This window comes from Leopardus geoffroyi, chromosome A2 (assembly GCF_018350155.1).
Source record: "Leopardus geoffroyi isolate Oge1 chromosome A2, O.geoffroyi_Oge1_pat1.0, whole genome shotgun sequence".
Lineage (NCBI taxonomy): Eukaryota > Metazoa > Chordata > Mammalia > Carnivora > Felidae > Leopardus > Leopardus geoffroyi.
Window position 1 is genome coordinate 108,965,713 of NC_059331.1, and position 23,706 is coordinate 108,989,418.

Genomic DNA, 23,706 nt, shown 5'->3' on the forward strand with positions numbered 1-23,706 from the left:
CAGGATTCTGTGAACAGTGGAGCACAGAGTCTGGAGTTGCAGAACTCAGTGCCTGGTGGTGCTCTGGTGAGGAAATTGGACAAATCCCCAGGAGCAGGCAGCGGGATCTGAGGAGTCCAAGTGCTACACAGGGAGAAGGAGTTTCCTTGCTTGGAATCCATTTGGTAGAGGCCATACAGCCTCCCCACAGGCAAAGGTCCCAGCAGACCCCAGAGAGCAGTCACATTTGCTGGTGTTGGGACAAAAATGCCAGAATGCAGTGAAATCTGGTGCCAGCTGTGTGTTATGGCTTGCCTTAATCTCTGAACCTCTGTCACTGTGATATCACACGAACCTTTTCTGGGGCAAGCTAGCAGTGAGCCATTGCTCAGTGAAACCCTCCCCCAGAGAGTCAGCATGGGTCCAAGCCACAGAGGGTTTCTGAAGTGTGGGGTTTTGAAATACAACCCCATCTGAGATAAAACTCTGGAAGGAGGGGCTGCCTGGCAGGTGGACAGCTTGAACACGGACAGGGTAGAGGCAGGAGTGGTTGGAGTCCTGAAGCAAAGGAGGGGTGTTTACAGGTAGGTGAGATTGTGAAGTTCCTGTGCCAGAGACGAGGGAGTTGGGAGAAGCCATTTCCACCTCTCCTGTGCATGCGTTTGTGCAGATGCACATGTGTTCTACATTGATCTACCCCGGGAAGCCAAGAAGCACCACCTAGTGGAGAATGGGGCCATTACACCAAGCCCTGCCAACTGCACCCTCCAAGCAGATCTCCTAGAAGACCAAAACAAGTCACTCCACCTACTTAGTGTAGGAACTATGGAAGTCTTCATAGTTTTGGTTCTAGGGGAAACTGGAAGTAACTGCATTCAGGTTTCATTCTGTTTGCTAGTTCAGTTGTTTGTTTTCTTTGCTTCTGCTTTTGCTTAAATTGTTTTTTGTTTCTTTTTTTATTCTTTATTTTCTTCTTCATTCTTGGATATAGGAGAAAATTTTATTATTATTATTTATTTTACTTTATCTTTATTTTAAAAAATTTTATTGTATTACATTTTCTTTATTTCATTTTATTCTATTTTATTTATATAAATGTTTTTAATTTCTTAATTTTTTCTTACCTTTATTTTTCTTTTCCTTTCTTTCCCTTTCTTCTCTATTCTATCAAGCTTCTCTCAACAAGCAGATCAAAACACACCTAGGATATAGTTTCCTTTATTTGATTTTTGTTTTGTTTTTAATTTTTTAACTTTAATTTTTATTTTATTAATTTTTTTCTTCCTCCAAAATGATAAAGGAAGGCATATAAGCAAGATGTATGAACTAGAATTTACAATCACAATAATAAGAATACTAGCTGGGGTTCAAAAAGCATAAAATCCCTTTCTGCAGACATAAAAGAAATAAAATCTAGTCGAATGAAATTAAAAATGTTATAACCTGGATGCAATCTCAAATTGATGCCACAATGACAAGGATGGACAAAGCAGAGCAGCGAATCAGCGATTTAGAAGATAAAATTATGGAGAAAAATGAAGCAAAAAAAAAAAAAAAAAAGAAACAAAGACAAAAAATCGTGATACAAGGCTTGGAAAACTCAGTGACTTATTAAAAAAGGAATAACATCTGAATCATAGGAGTCCCAGACGAAGAGACAGGAAAAGGGGCAGAAGGTTTATGTGAGCAAATTATAGTAGAAAACTTTCCAAATCTAGGGAGGGACACAAACACCAAAATCCAAGAAGCACAGAGAACTTTCATTATATTCAACAAAACCCAATCAGCAACAAAGCATATCATAGACAAATTCACAAAATGCATACACAAGGAAGAAATTATGAAAACAGCAAAGGAATATAAGTCCTTAACCTATAAGGGAAGACAGATCAAGTTTACAGCAGATCTATTCACAGAAACTTTGCAGACCAGAAAGGAGTGGCAGGTTATATTTAACATGCTGAACTGGAAAAATATCAGTCAAGAACTCTTTATCCAGCAAGACTGTCATTCAAAACAGAAGGAGAGATAGAGTTTCCCAGACAAACAAAAACTAAAGGAATTTTTGATCACTAAACCAGCCCTGCAAGAAATGTTAAGGGGGGCCTTTTAAGTGGAGAAAAGAAAAAACACAACAAAAAAGACAAAGCAACAAAGACTAGCAAGGACCAGAGAACATCACCAGAAACACCACCTCAACAGGCAACACAATGGTGCTAAACTCCTATCATTCATTATTCATTCTAAATGTCAATGGGCTAAATGCTCCATGAAAAGACATTGGGTATCAGAATGGATAAGAAAACAAGACCAATTTATATACTTCTTACAAGAGACTCATTTTAGACCTAAAGACACCTGTAGGCTGAAAGTAAGGGGATAGAGAACTATCTATCATGCTAATGGTTGTCAAAAGAAAGCTGGTGTAGCCATACTCATATCAGACAAACAGAATTTTAAATTAAAGATTGTAACAAGAGATGAAGAAGGGCATTATATCATAAATAAGGAGTCTATCCACCAAGAAGATCTAACAATTGTAAATGTTTATGCCCCGATGTGGAAGAAACCAAATATATAAATCAATTAATTGCAAAAATAAAGAAACTCATTGATAACAATACCATGTTAGTAGGGGACTTCAACACCCCACTTACAACAATGGACAGATCATCTAAGCAGAAAATCAACAAGGAAACAATGGCTCTCAATGACACACTGGACTGGGTGGACTTAACGGATACATTCAGAACGTTTCATCCTAAAGCAGCAGAATACACATTCTTCTCAAGTGCACATGGAACATTATCTGGAATAGATCACATACTGGGTCACAAATCAGCCCTCAACAAGTACAAAAGATCCAGATCATACCTTCCATATTTTCACACCACAGTGCTATAAAACTTGAAATCAACCACACAAAAAAATTTGGAAAGACCATGAGTACGTGGAAATTAAAGAACATCCTACTAAAGAATGAATGGGTTAACCAAGAAATTAAAGAGGAAATTAAAAAGTACACGGAAGCCAATGAAAACGAAAACATGACAGCCCAAAACCTCTGGGATGCAGCAAAGGTGGTCATAAGAGGGAAGTAAATAGCAATCCAGGCCTTCCTAAAGATCAAAGAAATGTCTCAGATATACAACCTAACCTTACACCTAAAAGAGCTGGGAAAAGAATAGCAAATAAAGCCCAAAACCAGCAGAAGAAGGGAAATAAAAAGATTAGACCAGAAAGCAATGATATTGAAAAAAAAAAAAAAAAGTACAACAGATTAATGAAACCAGGAGCTGGTTCTTTGAAAGAATTAATAAGACTGATAAACCCCTAGCCAGACTGACAAAAAAGAAAAAAGAAAGGACCCAAATAAATAAAATAAAAGAGGAGAGTTCAGAACCATCACTGCAGAAATACAAACAATAATAAGAGAATATTATGAGCAATTATATGCCAATACATTGGGAAGTCTGGAAGAAATGGACAAATTCCTAGAAACATATAAACTACCAAAACTGAAACAAGAAAAAGTAGAAAATTTGAACAGACCCATAACCAGTAAAGAAATTGAATCAGTAATAATGGGGCGCCTGGGTGGCGCAGTCGGTTAAGCGTCCAACTTCAGCCAGGTCACAATCTCGCGGTCTGTGAGTTCGAGCCCCGCGTCAGGCTATGGGCTGATGGCTCAGAGCCTGGAGCCTGTTTCCGATTCTGTGTCTCCCTCTCTCTCTGCCCCTCCCCCATTCATGCTTTGTCTCTCTCTGTCCCAAAAATAAATAAACGTTGAAAAAAAATTAAAAAAAAATATTTTAAAGAAATTGAATCAGTAATCAAAAAACTCCCAACACAAACAAGAGTCCAGGGATGGATGGCTTTCCAGGGGAATTCGACCAAACATTTAAAGAAGACTTAACACTTATTCTTTTGAAGCTGTTCCAAAAAATAGAAATGGAAGGAAAACTTCCAAAATCACTCTACAAGCCCAGCATTACCATGATTCCAAAACCAGACAAAGACCCTACTCTAGAGGAGAACTACAGACCAATTGCCCTGATGAACATGAAGACAAAAATCCTCAATAAGATACTAGTCAACCAGATCCAACAATTCATTATAAGAATTATTTACCACAATGAAGTGGGATTTATTCCTGGGCTGCAGGTTTGGTTCAATATCCACAAATAAATCAGTATGATACATCATATTAATAAAAGAAAGAATAAGAACCACATGATCCTCTCAATAGATGCAGTGAAAATGTTCGACAAAATACCACACCCTTTCTTAATAAAACCCTCAGAAAGTAGGGATAGAAGGATCACAACTCAGGATCATAAAGGCCATATACAAAAGAACCACTGTTAATATCATCCTCAATGGGGAAAAAACTGAGAGCTTTCCACCTAAGATCAGGAACATAACAAGGATGTCCACTCTCACCACTGTTATTCAAGATAGTGTTAGAAGTCCTAGCCTCAGCAATCAGACAACACAAAGGAATAAAAGGTATCCAAATCATCAAGGAGGAAGTCAAATTTTCACTCTTCACAGATAACATGATACTCTGTGGAAAATCCAAGACTCCACCAAATAACTGGTAGAACTGATCCACGAATTCTGCAAAGTCATGGGATATAAAATCAATGTGCAAAATCAGTTCCATTTCTATACACCAATAATGAAGCAGCAGGAAGAGAAATCAAGGAATCTATCCCACTTATAATTGCACTGATACCATAAAATAACTAGGAATAAACCTAACCAAAGAGGTGAAAAATCTATACACTGAAACTATAGAAAGTTTATGAGAGAAATTGAAGACAAAAAAAGTGAAAAACATTCCAAGCTCACGGATTGTAAGAAAAAATATTGTTAAAATGTCAATACTACTGAAAGCAATCTACATATTCAATGCAATCCCTACGAAAATAATATCAGCATTCTTCATGGAGTTACAACAAACAATCCTAAAATTTTTATGGGAGCAGAAAAGACCCCGGATAGCCAAAGTAATCCTGAAACAGAAAACCAAAGCTGAAAGCATCACAATCATGGATTACAAAGCTGTAATCATCAAGATGGTATGGTACTGGCACAAAAACAGACACTCAGATCAATGGAACAGAATAGATAATCCAGAAATGGACCCACAAATGTATGGCCAACTAATCTTTGACAAAGCAGCAAAGAATATACAGTGGAAAAAAGATAGTCTCTTTAGCAAATGGTTTTGGGAAAACTGGACAATGACATGCAGAAGAATAAGCCTGAACCACTTTCTTTCACCATACACAAAAATAAACTCAAAATGGATGAAAGACCTAAGTGTGAGACAGGAAGCCATCAAAATCCTGAGGAGAAAACAGGCAACACCTTTTTGACCTTGGCTGCAGCAACTTCTTACTCCACATGTCTCCAGAGGCAAGGGAAACAAAAGAAAAAATGAACTATTGGGACCTCATCAAAATAAAAAGGTTCTGCACAGTGAAGGAAACAATCAGCTAAACTAAAAGGCAACTGACGGAATGGGAGAAAATATTTGCAAATGACATATCTGATAAAGGGTTAGTGTCCAAAATCTACAAAGAACTTAGCCAAGCTCAACACCCAAAAACCAAATAATTCAGTGAAGAAATGGGCAAAAGACATGAATAGACACTTCTCCAAAGAAGACATCCAGATGGCCACCTGACACCTGAAAAAATGCTCAACATCACTCATCATCAGGGAAATACAAATCAAAACCACAATGAGATACCACCTCAAACCTATCAGAATGACTAAAATTAACAACTTAGGCAACACCAGATGTTGACGAGGATGTGAGGAAAGAGGATCTCTTTTGCACTGCTGGTGGAAATGCAAACTCGTGCAGCCACTTTGGAAAACAGTATGGAGGTTCTTGAAAAAATTAAAAATAGAACTACCATATGACTCAGCAATTGTACTACCAGGTATTTATCCAAAGGATACAGGAGTTCTGATTCAAAGGGGCTCATGCACCCCAATGTTTATAGTAGTGCTATCGAATAGCCAAAGTATGGAAAGAGCCCAAATGTCCATTGACTGATGAATAAAGATGTGGTATATATATATAGATATAGATATAGATATATGGATATATACCCACAGCCCCACACACACACACACACACACACACACACACACACGGTAGACTATTACTCAGCGATCAAAAAGAATGCAATCTTGCCATGTGCAACAATGTGGATGAAACGAGCATATTATGCTAAGCAAAATAAGTCATTCAGAGATAGACAATTATCATATTATTTCACTCACATGTGGAATTTAAGATACAAAACAAATGAACATAAGGGATGGAAGCAAAAATAATATAAAAACAGAGAGTGGGACAAACCATAAGAGACTTAAATACAGAGAACAGAGGGTTCCTGGAGGGGTGTTGGGTGGGGGTTGGGCTATATGGGACAGTGGCATTCAGAAGGACCTTTGTTGGGATGAACACTGTGTGTCATATATAACTGATGAATCACTAAATTCTATTCCTGAAATTATTATTTAAAAAATAATAAAAAATAAATGATAGCTTTTGGTATTCTTACCATTACTACTTTTTCTTAAAAATTGTGTTCTTATCTATTTATTCCTTTCTTCTGCTTTATATTATTTTTATGTATTTTCTTTTTTTTTTTTTTTTTTTTTTAATTTTTTTTTTTTTTCAACGTTTATTTATTTTTGGGACAGAGAGAGACAGAGCATGAACGGGGGAGGGGCAGAGAGAGAGGGAGACACAGAATCGGAAACAGGCTCCAGGCTCTGAGCCATCAGCCCAGAGCCCGACGCGGGGCTCGAACTCCCGGACCGCGAGATCGTGACCTGGCTGAAGTCGGACGCTTAACCGACTGCGCCACCCAGGCGCCCCTTTTTTTTTTTTTTTTTTTTAAATTTTTTTTTTTTTATGTATTTTCTTGATATGAAGCATACATAATTCAATTTTAAATTTTCTTGTATTTTATTAAATTAATTTATGGGTGAACATTTTATTGTGAGCCTGACTTTGGTCACCTCCCAGAGGTTTTAGTAACACTATTTCTACCTTTGCTTATTTTTGAGGAAATTCTCATTTTCTTCTTGATTTCTATATTATTCCATGAGATAAAGTAATTTATTTTAAAATTATTAAGTAGATATCTTTATTGTGATGTTTAAAAAAAAGAATAATGTGGGCTGTATGGCCTCTGCTTTTTGGCAACTGTAGAGATTTACTCTCCTCTATAGCTTGGTGCCTAGCTAACTTGTGAATTCCCCCACTTTTTGAAAAAAAAAAAAAGTGTTATATTGTTTCATTTGTAGAGTTTATATATATATATGAGTACAAAGTTAGATAGATATATAGATATATACATTCATTTAATCATTTATCTTAAAGTTTCATTTATCTTAAATTTATCTTAAAATTTTTTCATTTTATCTTAAAATTTCATTTATCTTAAAATTTCTTTAGACAACTTTTTTGTTAATGCCTCTTGCAATTTTTAAATCTATTAGATACATTAATGCCTAGGACATATTGATGGAGTGCATCTTTTGGCAAAAGAATTACTTCTGTTTGTTCCATTTCTTTGTTTTCACACTGAAATCTATTTACTTATTTTTATTGTTTTGCCTATTTTCTTTTGTTTTTAGTAGTTAAATTACTTCTCATTTCAAAATTAGCTCTGAGTGTAACAACAATAGATATCTGTTGTGTAAATCCACATTATTGGAATAATGTTAAGGTAATCCTTAAGTCTTGATATTTGTAATGATTTGACTCTGCTCATGTTAATTTTGGCTAGTGATGTTAGTGAAATTAATTTAATAACCTATTCTATCAAAATCCAGGATTAAACAACATCAAGCCAATTTCCTCTTTATAGAAACTGCATATTTTTATTCCTCCATTTCTAAATCTTCCTTTACTCCAAGTTTCAGTGCATGTGTATTTTAGGTCCATGTTTTGCTAATGTATTTTACATTAGGAACCAGCTATTACACCTACTTAAGATTTTTCTTACCGTTTATCTGTCACCATATTTAGTCGTATTTATTGGATTTATTGTTAATTTTGGTGGAAACAATCTTCCAATAGTTCTCTTTTGGAAGGACTGTGATTAGGGAAATTTATGAGTGCTGATATTTTATAATGTCTTTATTTTGCTCTATCAATCAGTGGTTTCACTGGATATAAGATTAAGGCTTAAATTCACCATCATGTTCTCTGAACTTGAAAAACTCCTTCTTGTGCTATAGCATCTGCTGTTGAGGAAGAAGTCTGATTCTAATTTTATTCTTACTCTTTTGTAAGAAAGTTTTTTTTTTCAGCTTTTAAAAAGCTTTCACCTTTTCTTTTTATCCTCAGAGTTCTACATTTTTACCATGTATCTCCACATATAGTTCTTTCTTCATTCATGTTAGGATTTTGTTGTATGTATATTTACTTTGAAGATGCAAATTTTTGTGAGGAAAATTGTCTTCTATGCTACTCTGATTACTGGATTTTCTTCATGTATCTGGTGGTTCATTACTGCCTGCTCACGGTCTCAGGTAATAACAGCTGTTCAAATTTTGATAGAACTGTTTGCATGATTAGTTGTGAGAAATGGATAGAGTATCCCTGCGGGAGGTGTAATTGTAGTTTGTCTTCTGGATATTAGGCTCCCTCTCCTCTCAAAGAGTGGCTAGTTGCCTGGGATACTGTTCAAATACCTTTGCTAATCCTCTTGATTAGTCAAACCAAGAGACAGAGGAAGGTCCAGTTCTTGTGAAGTTTATAGGCACCCACACAGATCCCCTGGATATCATTCTCTTCCTCACATTTAATTACTTTGATCTATATTTCATGATAGTTTTTCTGTAAGTGTTCTATACCAATGTTCCCCTGCAGCCTCCCTGTCAGTCTGATTCTACCTGCTTTCTGTTTTACAGAAATCCCTCCTTATTTCTAACCTGCCAGTGGAGGATTGCTGTATATATGCATAGTACCTTGCAAGTCATAGCCTGCACAGCCTGCTTTTGTGTGTTGGGCCAGACAAGCATTGTTTTCATTTTCCAGTGCTGTTGAGATTAATTATCCATTTAAAATAGTTTTTCTTCTCTTTAAAAGAATTTACTCAGGAAGCAAGCCAGAAGTATTTTATTAGTCAGACATCTAACATCTCTTTATTGACATTACCAATTATCTGTTGCTGTCATCTGTGCACCGTAACCTAAAATTCTTTTCTTTTTCTTTTTTTGAGTATTATAGGAAGATCATGACCTGTCATGACTATAAGATTATTATTGCAAGAAATCAGAACATATCATTTTCCCTCTACTGTCTTTTTTTTTTTTTTCCTTTCTGTATTTTCCAGGCCACAGTTTCTGGGGAAATTTGGAATATGTTGATTCCAAGTAAATGATTGCGTTCTTTTTGCTCTTTCTAAAAATTTAGGATTAGAAGAATATTAACAGAGTTAATTATTCATGAGAAGCAATAAAGGAAACTAATTTATACTTTCTTACTCTTTTCAGAGAGCTGGAGCTTGTCAAACTTTAATGTCTGAAACGGTTGGTTTGACATCAAAGGTTTTACCTGGCTTATGTACTAAAGAAAGTTTGATCCTTACTACAGTGTTTTAGGAAACATAAACATGGCTTTCTAGGTAATTAGAAAGAACTTCAGGAAATAAGATGTGTTCCTTCCTATCCTGTACACTTCCTTTGACATAGAAAAAGAAAAGCTTTTAGAATTTTTTTCATTTTACATAATGTGACTCCACACAATGAGTTACTGAACTGAACTTCCTCCCTTACACAGTCCATTCTTCTGCAGTACTTTACCTACTAGCCAATCCATCTGGAACTTTATCTAGTCACTTGCCAAAATCCTCCTCCTTCTTAAAGATGTTCTGACCCACCTCTGAGTTTTCATTTCCTCCCACTCTACCCAAGTGATGAGCTCTAACCTCTTACTTCCAGATGTCAAGCCCACCTACTCCCCTGAGATAAAATATGTGCAACAATCTTGCTTCATGGCCAACCATTCGCCAAGGTAAAAATGAATTTTCATATCTCCATTTCAAGTGTCAAAAGAACCCATTTTCAACTGGAAAAAATTATATGCCTTTTTCAAACTTATCACCACCTACCAAATATATCAATTTGGATGCAGAGATTATTTTGTTTTAGTCTCAACCATTCTTACAATTCCTTCAGGGCACACACAGACACGAGCAAACACACAGCATATCCTGATAAATTGTATCCAACTTGCCCTTTTCTATATATTAACTTACGGGGGAAAATCATACTATCATGTCTCTAAATTATTTGGAAGCAGAATCTCTCAGATTTTCTCATACATACCTTATATTTTAACTCTCCTTTTTATAATTTCTTATAGTATTGGTTGCTTTCAACATTCATAGAATTATATAATCTTAACTATATAAGGGAACATATAAATTATCTAATATAGCTTCAAACTCCCAGTATGAAAGCTGAAATACATGTAATTTTAGGTGGTTACTATTTTGTGATAAAGTTTGTTCATTGTTCATTCATTTAATCAAGAAATACTTATTGTTTTACTGTGTCCCAAGACTAATCTATTGGCTGGACAAAAGATAATTATCTGCACTTTCAAGGAAATTACATTTTAATGGGAAGAGATAAATAAGTGATAAACATAATAATTAAGTCAATAATATAATGTGAATGTATAATCTAGAATTTTACCTATTTGCAAGTTAATTAGATAGATACCCTGTTACTGGTTCATGGTTGCTGGCTGAAGACTTGAGATTCCTGGGTCAGAGACAAGGTACTCTTTTATGCACAGCATAGCAGGCACAGCAAGAACATTAGCATATTTGGCATGGGAATTATGCCGATGGGACCAGATGGATGCTGTGCACACAGTAGAGTTGCATCACAACCTCACATCAAAATGGGATATTTCATAACCAGCAGTAAGCAAGTCTTGTCTTTGTCTGAGAGAGAGACATTAACTTCTCTCTCAAGACAGAGGCTTCTCTCTTCTCTATCAACACAACTGATGAATGTCCCAGTTAAGGAGCTATCAGGACTTTTCATTCTTGGTATACCCACCAAGGTGTATAGAAGCACAAGTGACCCTTGGAGATGATTTCCAAAAAGATGAGAAGTGATAACTATTATGGAATAGAGAATCAAGTAGATCAAGGTCATAACAACAGAGGAGACAAGAAAAGGAGTGGGTCATTTGCAGAGTTGAAGAGGTTGGTGAATGTAGATAATATAGATTATGCTGTGGTAATAATTCCAAATCTCAGTGATTTACAGTGACAGATATTTTTGTTTCACTCACTATACATGTCAACAACCAATAACGGGTGGCAGCAGCCCTTGTTTATGACCATCATCTTTTTTCCTGTACAAAGATTAATGGAGCAAGGACAGTACTTTCTTAGTAATAATATTGATTGAAAGAGAGAACATAGCAAAGCATGACCTACCAAAGCTTCCTTCTCCCTTGGCCTTTCTCATTGGCCAGAACAAGTCAGATGGCCAAGTCTAACCTTACACTAGGGAGAGGAAATGGATGCTGATGACAAAATTTACTACAGTAGTCTTTATCGAGACTACTAATTTTATTGAGAAATCTAACGTGGGTGTATGGTATAGGGAAATCTAGGCAGAAAGACTGGAAAAATGACTTCAAGTTGACAGTGTGCCTGGGGTGTTGGAAGAATATCAATGAGGCCATTGAAAATGGAGCAAAGCAGAAGGGACCTAATTCCTCTGGGTAAATAGAAAAAGGCCTTATGTAAGCCACTGTAAGGATTCCATGTTATAATTTCAGTGAGATAGGGAATCACTACCATTCCACAACTAAACTGTAAAAGAGAAAGAATAGAAGCAGGAAGGTTTGTTTAGAGCTCTGTTGGTGGTGGCTCAGACCAGGGTGGTAACAGGCACTATGGTGAGGAAATGGTTGCTAGTTATATTTTGAAGGTAACAGCAATAGGATTCTGATGGATCTGATATGGAAGTCGAGGAACGGAGAGAAAGCCATACTCAGAGAGAAGCTCATTCATGTCACACTTGAAAAGTTTCTATTATGAAAGCTTGTGTATGCTCTAAAATTTAAATTCTTGCTAATGTGAATTAATAGTCATATTCTTAATCACCTTCATCTTTAAGATAATTTGACTATTTTTTTTTCCTATCAATTTCTGGAGGCCAGTACTAAAATTGATAGTGCAGAAGAAGTTAGAATTGTCATATTTTCCTATTGGATTGATAACTTCATCATTATGAAATGCCTCTCCCTGTGTCTAGAAATACCTCCTGCTTTAAAATCTGTTTTCTCAGGGGTACCTGGGTGGCTCAGTCAGTTGAGCGACCAACTTCAGCTCAGGTCATGATCTCACAGTTTGTGAGTTGGAGCCCTGCGTCGGACTCTGTGCTGACAGCTCAGAATCTGGAGCCTGCTTTGGATTCTGTGTCTGCCTCTCTCTTTGCCCCTCCCCACTCATGCTCTGTCTTTCTCTGTCTCAGAAATAAACACTAAAATTTTTTTAATAAAAAAAATAAAATCTGTTTTCTCAGATATCAATATAACAATATCACCTTCTTTGTGTTTAGAGTGTTCAGGGCACGTGTCCAACATTTTCACTTTCAAACATTCAAGGGCTGTGAGTTTTATAGCTTATAGTTGACTTTTATTGATTGATTGATATTACAATTTTTAAAATTGTATTTGTTTTTGAGAGAGAGAGAGAGACAGAGCACTAGTGGGGGAGGGATGCAGAGAGAAGGAGACACAGAATACAAAGTAGGCTCACGCTGTCAGCACAGGGCCCGACGTGGGGCTCAACTCACAAACTGTGAGATCATGACCTGAGCCAAAGTCCAACACTCAACTGAGTCACCCAGGTGCCCCATTTAGTTTTTTATCCGGTCCAACAATTTTGTATTCTAACTAGATGAATTCGTTAATTTGTTACATTTAAAGTTTTATTGCTCTATTTGTATATCAATTCAGCATTTTATTATATGTTTTATGTTTTCCTAATAATTTCATTATTCCCTCTTATTTTTTAACCTATATGTTTTATTATTTTATTTTCCTTCTCTTAGTTTGTTATGTATCCCTTAATTATTTTTTGTTTTTACCCTAGAGATTACAAGATTCATCTTTGATTTATTAGACTGTATTTCAAATTATTAAATTTACCACTTTCCAGAAATCCAAAGATCTTATTTATTTTAACTCCATTTAACTATCTCCATCTTTCTGTTTGTTTGTTTTGGTAACTTATTTTAAGTCTACATATATTTTATACCTTATAAAGTATTGTTACTATTGCTTTTAAAAGGATCAACATTTACTTATATTTACTCTTATGTTTCATGTTTCTATTGTTTTTATTTTTCATGTCTGATATTATTTATTTGTTACTCTTAGAAAATTTCATTTTTGACTGGACTCAGACATAGGGGTAGAAACTCTCAGAGAGAACAGCCCCCATCTTTTGGCAATCTGTTCCTGGAGTTTTTCTTTGGCCTCCTTCATTCTCCTGGCCAAAAGCTCAGCATATTCTGCAGCCTCTTCTTTATTTTTCTTAATATGCTGTTTCTCCAGAGCAAACTTCTTGATGTATACGTTGGGAGATATGTGGAATAACAAGAAAGTGAACCTTGAGCGTTTTTGTTCCGGGTTTCTTACCTTCTTTGTTCAGGTGCTTTTTAACAACAGTGTCAGACATCATCTTCTTTAGAAAGACCGAAAAGTTTGTGGATTCTGCTAGCCTGTTTGGGTCCCCGGTGATGATGCACAGTAGTATCAATGAGTCAAAGAATATCCTTCTCCCCTTTATTTTAAAATGACCAAGTTGAGAACCCTGAGATTGGCATACACAATGCAACCCCGAACAGAGAGATGCTTTCTTTCTCCAGTCCTCCTTCGTCTACATCATGCATCCTCTTACTCAACAACAGGTGGACAAGGCCATGGGTAAGACAACTTGCTTCTTGGGAAGCCTTGTTTGTCACCATCACCACTGATTCACACCATATAACCCTTCCATTCTTCACCCAGATCAGTAGCAGCAATTTCTGTGGCCACACACTTCTCAAGGAAGGTATGAAGTTTATGTTCATAATCCACTTCAATGAATTTCTGGCAGCCAGTAGCTCAGAAGAGATAATCAGCTTCATCCTACAGCAGCCTACTGCCTCCAAGGCACCACTTGGAAGAAATAATCTTTCTACTGATTTTCATTCCTGCTTGCATTACAATGTTCAATCATAAGTCATTTTCTGTCAGCCAGAAAAATCCCATTTGATATTAATTATAATGATAATTTCTTCCCAAAGCATTTTTCTTGGAATGAAAAGTATATGTGCATTTTCTTAATTTGTGAAGCTTACTTTTGCTGATTATAGAGTTGTAACTTGCTACTGCTGCTGTTAGAATTCTAAAGATGTCATTCCATTATCCTTTGCTGAAAAGTTGATTCTCAGTCTACAATTGCACCTATACAAGTAATGGAGTCATTTTTCCTGGATGCTTTTAAAATAATCTTTACATTTTCTAATCCCATCATGAGATGTGGTTTTTATTGCATATATCTTGCTCAGAGTTAAAAATATTTAATTACTAATTTCAATCATTGCATTTATTTAGTTATAGAATTTCCATTAGTTTCTATTTTATAGATTCCCTTCTATAGTGAAGTCCCCATTGAATTTCTTGAATATAGTGATAATTCTTTTAATATTCTTATCTGGAAAGTCCTATAGCTGAGTCATCTATGTGTCTGTTTCTATAATCTGGGAGCTTTTTCTCCTGATTTTCAATCATTTGGTTATATCTTCTGGCATACCTAGTAATTTTTTTTTATTGTATGCTAAACCCTTTATATAAAAATTTAGAGAGTCTTTCTTTTTTACCAGAGATTTAATTTTTATCTAAAAATAAATTAAAATATGGGTGGGTTAAGTTGTTTCAATTAAAAGTTGAAATCATGTTTGTTTACATTCATTTTGTTTATATATGTTTTTGAAGGCTGGCTTATTTCTGGTGTGCTTTTAAACCTAGTAAAGTTCAGAGTCCCTGGGTGGCTTAGTTGGTTAACCATCTGACTCTTGGTTTTGGCTCAGGTCATGATCTCATGGTTCATGAGTCTGAACCCTGCATCAGGCTGTGGGTTCAGAGTGGAGAGCCTGCTTGGGATTCTTTCTCTCTCCCCTTCTCTCTGCCCTTCTCTTACAGTTTCTCTCCCTCAAAATAAATAAATAATCTTTAAAAAATAAATAAACCTAGGTCTTTATGAGGGCCCTTTATCCTTGGTGAAGACTAAATTCCATTTTTTTTCCTTTGCTGTAACATAATACTGATAAAATGTGTTTCACTTTTTAACTCCTTATCAGATGTTTTCCAATTTTTTTTCTATTAAATCTGGCCCACACAAGAGTAGCTTAGGAATTAGGAAATCCCTTAAGAGGAAATTGTACAGAGAATGTTGGTCTCATTTCTCTGTGATTGCCTTTATTCACTGGGATATTGGAATCTCAAATTTTTGCTGTCTTGGTGGTCTTGAATTCCAACTTTTTATCTCTTGAACCCAGTTTGCTTGCTAAAACCTTTAACCTGATATTTTTTGCTAAGCCTTTATGCTAATTTCTTTGAGTTACCAAATGTTCCAAGGAAAAAATATCAGTGGCAAATGTATGACATATTTTAATTCATTTTTCTTCTCTCCCAGGTCTCCTTGACTGTTCTCCCATCCCTCCAATTGACTGTTTTGGTTTTTGTGTTTTGCAGTTTAGTTTTTTTTTTTTCTGTAGTTAACCTAAGCAGCAGTATTACTGTCATGCAATCTACTTTGTTATAGTTAGAAGGAGACATCTATCAAACATTATTTTTATATGTTATAATTTAGAAGTTAGATTACAGGTATATGAGTCATATTATCATGTTAAGGCCAACTTTACTACTTCTCTGACACTTGACTACAAGCAAGTTATTACTCACTCTTGGCCTCAGTTTCTTCATATGCAAAATGGATATAACAGATTTCCTACTTCATAGACTTGTGATAAGAAAGTCTAAGAGTGTTGTAGGCAATGTGTTAAGCCTAGAGCCTGGTACTTGTGAAGCACAAATACAAATTACAACTATCAATATTTGTCTGCTTCTGCTCAAAGCTACTCCTCATTGAGCAGAGAGTAGAGATGTTCCATTACTTTTTTTTTTTAATTTTGTTAAGTTTATTTATTTTTGAGAGAGAGACAGAGGGAGAGAGAGAGAGAGAGGATGAGGGGCAGACACACACACACACACACACACACACACACACACACAGAATCGGAAGCAGGACTCAGGCTTGGAGCTGTCAGCACAGTGTCTGATGTGGGGCTCAAACCCACAAACCGCAAGATCATGACCTGAGCTGAAGTCGGAGGCTGAACCGAATGAGCCACCCCGGTGCCCCACATTACTTTTTAAATAAACTCTTGCCAATGCTTTTGCAATTAAAACTTTTTTTTTAGTAACAAAAAAATTATTTAACAATCTGTACAAGAATGAGTTCAGTGATTGCTGTCAAGTTTACTAAACTGAATTTTTTAATTATTCTTTTTAAAATCCGGCTTTTTTCTCTCTGCTATCCTCTGGTAACTCAAGTGTTCTGCAAAATTTTCCTAATATTACCTGTAGTAATATTGTACCATATATGCTTCTTTGACCCTGTTTGGTGTATGGTTTTGTACTGCTATATACTGAACTTATGTTTGTATTTTCTAACAAAACCTTGTGTCCCTAATGGAAAGCATGACTGTTGTTATTTTTGATAATATTCCTATGATCAGAATGCTGAGGGCATTAATGCATTCAATAATTATTTGTTAAATTTCACTGGGGCATGAATTGACAAAAAGGAATTAGAAAAAATACGACTCCCACTCTAGTTTTAAAAAGGTGAGAAGATACATAGGGGTTCATGGTTCTTAAAATACTGATTTCAAGGAAATATTTTCTTTCTGTTCTCTTTGATCACAGAATATGTAAAATAGGAAGTCTAGTAAAATAATTTGTTGTATATATTTCAAAAGATACAAAATACTTCCAGATTATATATTTATTAATTTCAGAGATCAATTATGGCTTTTAATAGGAAACATTAGCCTGTGCTAACTTTTGAGAGCCTTTGCACTATAAAAATTGCATTAACGTCTTTAGTTACTTGAAAACAACTGATGTCATAGTTTGGTTTTATGATTACAGCTTCCAGGCTCTTTGGTAAGAGAGATATCTCAGAGAAGGCATAAACTAGGAAAACCTGTCTTTAAGGGCCTCTTGTCTGACCTGGTCAATGAGATCATTTTAAAGACAAAGCCCGGCTTGTTGAACCAGGAGACATACCTGTAACAGGACTTTGTCTAGCTCTCAGTTCTTTGTCTCACCCTAGTTTTTACAAGCTCCATATAACCACAGGAACATCTTTCTGTATACTTTCTATGCCTGAATTTTATTTAGATCTTCTTTGCTTTCAGATTCTTTCCTCAGAGGACTTAAGTTTGACTTTTCTGCTTAAGTTTCCTCTATAACTCTAATAACTGACAATATGAATCTTTTGTCAATGTGGTATAATAATTACTTAGAACTCTCTGGAGAAGCTCTTTCTGGTTCCTATGGAATACCTTGGCAACAACATAGTCTAGAAACCAAACTTTCATTGAAAGAAATGAACCCAAGCCTATTCAAGAGAAAAATATAGGGTACCATAAGTAGTGATTAAACATTGTATACTGTCATTCTAGGAATAGCCTTCGATTTGCATTGACAAAGTCACGACACACAATAGATTTCACTCAGCACCAAGTTGGCTTAGCTTGAAGGAAAAAACAAAACAATGTTATCTTTCAAAGTTGTGGTTAACAAAAATATTCCAATAGTAATAGAGCTTATACAATGTTTAAATGAGGCATTCATAATTTTTTTTAGTCAAAATATTGAAAACAACGAAACACCATTCACTAGCCAACATAATGTTCATGATACTGTTATTGAAAATTATGAAAATATTTATTGTCAGTTTTGAATTTCTTTTCCACTGCAATCATTCCAAGAAAGTGCCTCTGTACTCGAGGCTGATGATATCATTATGGATCTCTGAATAATCTGATTACTGGATCAACTTCTCCTGGAAATCTTCCCAGAATTACCTTGCAACTGTTCTGTAAGCAAGAACATCTAGAAAAGGCAATTAGCTTGCCAGTCTCCATAAGCATTTTAAAGCTGGTATTTAAGAGAGGCCCATGGCTACTTTGATTTTGTAAATTTCACTAGGTGATAATTTCCCAGCCATCAGAATTAATGAAAATTCAGGAAATGTCAAACTTTGGGGAATATAAAATCTCACATAAGAACATTTTAAAAGGATCCAGTAACCTTGCAAAGGAACAAACCAGGCCTTTCTTTATACACATTAGAGGAAGAAGAAAAAGAAGAAGGTTAAGATAGGGACAGTAGGCAAAGCTGGATCGAAAGATTTTGGCAGATGTATTTTGATCTTCCACTGCCCCTAGACATGGATCATTTAATGAACTAATCATTCTCACATGTTCTTTAAGAATGTAATATATGGTATATCTCTTGTAAGATATGACTGGAAAGGTGTATGGAGGCACAGACAGAGGAAGGAAGAGTGAAACTTGCCAACTTCATCGTCTAAGATGATGTAGATGTGTATCCATGACTCTTCAAAGGCCTTATTCTAGAAGGTGCTGACTATTCTTTAGAGAATTCAGTTCTCACCACATTATACTTTAGAATCAGCATCTTTAAAGGTGATTGAAATAGTATATTAGAATATTCCCTATAAACAGGAGAAGGAAAAACAACCCTAGATTATATAGATGGAATTTTTCTTTTCCCATAAGAAATGCATGCCTCACTTAGCTAAAGACAGAAACATTCTCCTTTGTAGTCATTAGGTTTAAGGCTTTTTTGAACTCTTGTAGATAAAGTAGCTACAACTTCCAAGATCATCTCTGTGTACCTGGGGTAATTGTTTGTATAGCCCTCACTTTTCTCTGTGTTTTCAATGAGAAAATAACAAATCCTGTGTACAGATAAGTGAAGGGCTGATAAGCCATGGTGCTTTGTACAGATTACCTTTCGGAAGACAGTGAGATCATTTGTGTCATTGCCTACATCTGTCAGTATAAAGATTTGTACTCCGTGACGAATGGGTTTCAACAAGTTGGCTCAGGATCACAGCCTAAAATAAAAGACTGTGATTCAGAATCAGGGCCATGGGGTCTCCCTCTCTCTCTCTCTTTTTAACTTGGGCTGTCCTCTGGAAGCACTTTTTCCATCCCTAATGCACTTGTGCTTTTACCCACCAAACTTAAAATGGGTATTTTCCATGTCCATTTCCTGCATATTTTTTTTTGTTGTTCCAAAGTATTTTTTTCTGCCTCTCATGTTAGTATATACATATATTTTAAAAATACCTCATTGTGCTCTAGTACATATATTAAAATAGAAAATAAGAGAAGATTAAATGTATAAAAGGAAAAGTCAACAATCAAGAGCCTAACACACACACACACACACACACACACACACACACATAGACACACATATACACACACATACACACACAGCAGGTGGGTTAAAAGGTCACAAAGGAAAAGAATATGAGTTTCTGGAAAGGGTTTAAATATAAACAGCCCTTGACCTTGGGTTCAAATATAGAGTGAATAGAATGGTTGGACATATTTATTAAGGCAGACAATTTGAAAAACTTAATCCTTGGCTAAACTAAAAAACATCCAAGGAAGGCAGTATTTGAATGTCTACCCTCAAGTCCAAGAGGAGGAATCTCTAGGGATTTTTTGGAGAGAAGAAACTCTATTACAACATTTTCCTGGCCTGAAAGCCCACTTAGGAGGAAGTGAGCAGAACCCAGCCCCAAGGCCAAATTTCAGGCTCAAGTGGATGGACTGCCAGGACATCCTACACACCGGACAAAAGCAGTGAAGCCAAGACAGCCCACATTCCCATGCTTTTAAAAAATGGGGAACCTCAAGGGGGTGCTTGATTTATGTGGAATAACTGGCCTGCCCAAATACATTTCAGAATGAAAACTTTTTCCAACACTCTCACCTGGGATTGAGGGCTCTGGAAAATGGTGGTGGAAGAAGGAAATAGATTAAATTGCTCTTTGGCCAATGCACTGAGACTCTTGGAAGAGAGCCTAAGGCTGGGAAAATAACAATAGCCAGTGGCTATTAAGCACTTATTGTGTGCCATGCCAGAATAGTTTTTGTTTGTTTTTTTGTTTGTTTGTTTGTTTGTTTGTTTTGAGAAAAAGAGAGGCAGAGAGAGAGAGAGTCCCAAGCTGCACTGACAGTGCAGAGCCTGGTGCAGGGCTTGATCCCATGAACCTTGAAATCATGACCTGAGCCGAAATCAAGAGTTGGCTGCTTAACTGACTGAGCCACCCAGGCACCACTATGCCATAATAGTTTTACATGTAGAATCCCCTCCTATCCTCACAAAATTCCTACAAGTCATATGCAATTATTACTTCAGTCTCTACAGATGAGGAAGCTGGAGCCTAGACTGGCTATTTAATCAATGAATGCACTATTTACATGAGATGAACACCTAGTAAATGGGAGAGACAGGAATTAAACCCAGGTTTGACTGGCTTAGGGTCTGCATTCTTGATAACCAATTGCGTTCAAAAAATGAGCCTCTGTAAGGAAGATGCCATGAGTTAGGAAGCAAACCCAATATCCATATAATTTGTATGATTCTCTATTCAGATTAATGAATCTCACAAGTAAGAGAAGTCTTTCAAGCAGACTTCCAAAGAAGACAGTTTAGAATTCATCTATAGAACGATAAGAATTTAAGGGACCAACTGATACAAGGTACAATTTGCATATTTACTCAGGCTCTAAAATTTGGAACCTCAATGAATTGGTGCTAGTCCTTTGCCAACTGCTGTCCATCTAATTTACTGATCTTAAAATTATGTAAAGTAAAATTTCAAATTAAGGGATTAAAAGATGTTTCCTATGCTATTGCTATACACATTCACAAAAATTCTCTTAATCTAATGACTAACTCAGTGGTTAGCATAAAATATGCATTCAAAAAGTATTTTTAAAATAACGAGGTAGGTAGTATTTCCCTCATTTTACAGATGTGACAACTGACACTCCAAGAAAACTTACCAATGACCGCAAGACCTCATGTAGGATTCAAATTTAGTTTTTCTAACTTCAAAACCCATATATTTGGTACAATATCAAAAGCCACAAAATTACAACATTATGTTGTTATAGAAATGAATAAAGTGAGTGGAAAGGAGATTACAATTGTGCAAGGTCTTAAAAAGTGAGCAAAACCTTTCATGGAATGAAAATTAATTGTGTATAGGAATGTGGAAGAGAGTGGAGGGAAATATTCTTGGCCACTGCTTCCAAATTTGTTCATTTCATAGCACATATACTATTTTTACAGCACACTGTGGGAAACGAGGAAGTAATTATCAGTTGGAGGCAACTTCCCTGAGTGCTCTGGCCAGTCCTGACTCTGACCAGCCACCTGTGAGTTGAAAGGATCTATATCTTACCACACCTTTAATCCACTGGCTGCATGCAAATATTCCAGATTTATCAGTTGAGAAGCTTAGTTCTGGGAATATAAAAATTGCATGCAAAAATGTAGATATGAGAAAATGCATGAAATATTTTTGAAGCCTTGAGAAGTTCAGCCTGGTTTAGGAGATAAGACAGAAGATGGCATTGGAGAAGTTGTTCAAGAGTCAGGTTATAAAGTTTCTTAAATGTCATGTACTGGGATTGCAAAGTTATAATAAATATGCAAAACAAACAGAACCCCAAAAGTCCCAAACCGAAAATAGTACAATAATGGAAAAAAGGATTCTCCTGTTTTAATTTTTTTCTTAAATATCATTTTACATATTTGAAACTATATTTATAACTCAGAGATTCTTGCTGTGATTCAGTAAGTGTATTAGACAAAATGTCTCTCAGAGGTCAACTATTAAAGCTGAGTGAAATGAAACAAACTAAAAAAAGAACTGTTTAAAATTATTTTCCAATAACTAAGGCAACCAGAAATCGAGGAACCAAATTCCTGAAAAGAAAGCTAATGCATTAAAATGAACCCTCCATCTGTCTCTACATTTTCACCTTGACTGCCAATTCCTAGCCCTGAACATAGAAAATGATCACAAAACAGCAGCCTAGAAACTCTTGGAAGACAAAACAATTGGACTTAGCATTATTAGAAGAGGTATAATTTGAAGAAACCCATAACAAGGGACTTTAGGAAAGTGATTCTGACAGTCTACATATAATTTCTACCCCCAAGGACTCACCAATTCTGTTACAGAGAAACTCTGAGATGCTGCTCAGAAGCTAACTAGTTTAGCTGAGATTGTGAAAATCTGCTGATGCTGGAGAGACAAAAAGCAGCGTTCAGCTCCCCCAAATAAGAACGATCCCATTTAAACACTTAAGACTTTTTTACATTGAGATTGCTGCAAGGGTTGCATACAAGGAGTAAGAACCAACTAAAAATAGACCAGTTTTGCCTAGATGGAAGTGATCTGCCTATACTCAAATTGGATTGGAAAAACAAACACACTAAATCTTCTCTGAAGGAAGATGTCTAAAGTCTTTATACTTTTTTCTATGTATTTTCCAAAACTTACAAAATATGTCCAAAACAGCAATCAAGTAACCAGAACAAAGAAAAGACATATAGATTCTTAAATAATGGAGATTAATATATTTAGTAAAATAGATTACAGTTTGAAAAACCTCACCAAACAGCAACAGTATTTAAAATGGAAATCAAATATAAAGCTTAGATAATTGAAATTGAGTATTAAAAGATGGGTTTAATGGCAACTTAAGAATTGGAGAAGACAGTATCAGTGATTAGATTACAGATTAGTAGAAAATAATTCAGAATGAAGCATAAATATAAGGATGGAAAACACACAAATCTAAGAAGTATACCGATAAACAATTATAATTAAATTTTTGCAATATTTTTGAATTTACGTTCTATATGGATGAATTACATTTATATACTAGCTATAGACATTCATAAAATAAAAGTTGAAAGAAAAATCAATAATAATATAGCTTGAAAGTCACCAAATACCTAGGAATAAATATAATGAAAACTGTAATACCTCAACACAGTAATCTATAAATTGTTACAAAAGAAATCAAAGAAAACCTTAATAAATGGAAAAAAAAAAAAACCACTATGGCCAGAGATTGGAGTATTCCATATTCTTAAAATGCCAATTCTCTCTAAATTTATCTATAGCTTCAATACAATTTCAGTTAAACTCTCAACTTTTGTTTTAAATGACCTTGAGGGATGCAGAACCCTTATAAACCACTTAGTGGGAATATACATTTTTATAACTATTTTGGTAAACTGACAGTATCTATAAAGCTTTGTGCATGCATACCTTATAACCCAGCAATTCCACTTCTAGCTATGTAATCAAGGGAAACACATATCATTGTACACTAAAAGCAGGTGTGAGAATATTCACAGCAGTATTAGTCACAATAGAAAACAGGAAACAAAACTCCATCAATAATATTTGTACATCTGTACGATGTGATGATATACAGAAATAATAAAGAAGAACTCTACTGCTG

At 35.5% G+C, this 23,706-nt stretch overlaps 1 long non-coding RNA gene across 2 annotated transcripts in view; it reads right to left on the bottom strand.

Annotated features, from left to right (window-relative positions):
- Positions 1-23,706, bottom strand: part of LOC123606507 — an 88,124-nt gene that overhangs the window by 48,178 nt on the left and 16,240 nt on the right. The gene's annotated exons all lie outside the window — the stretch shown is intronic.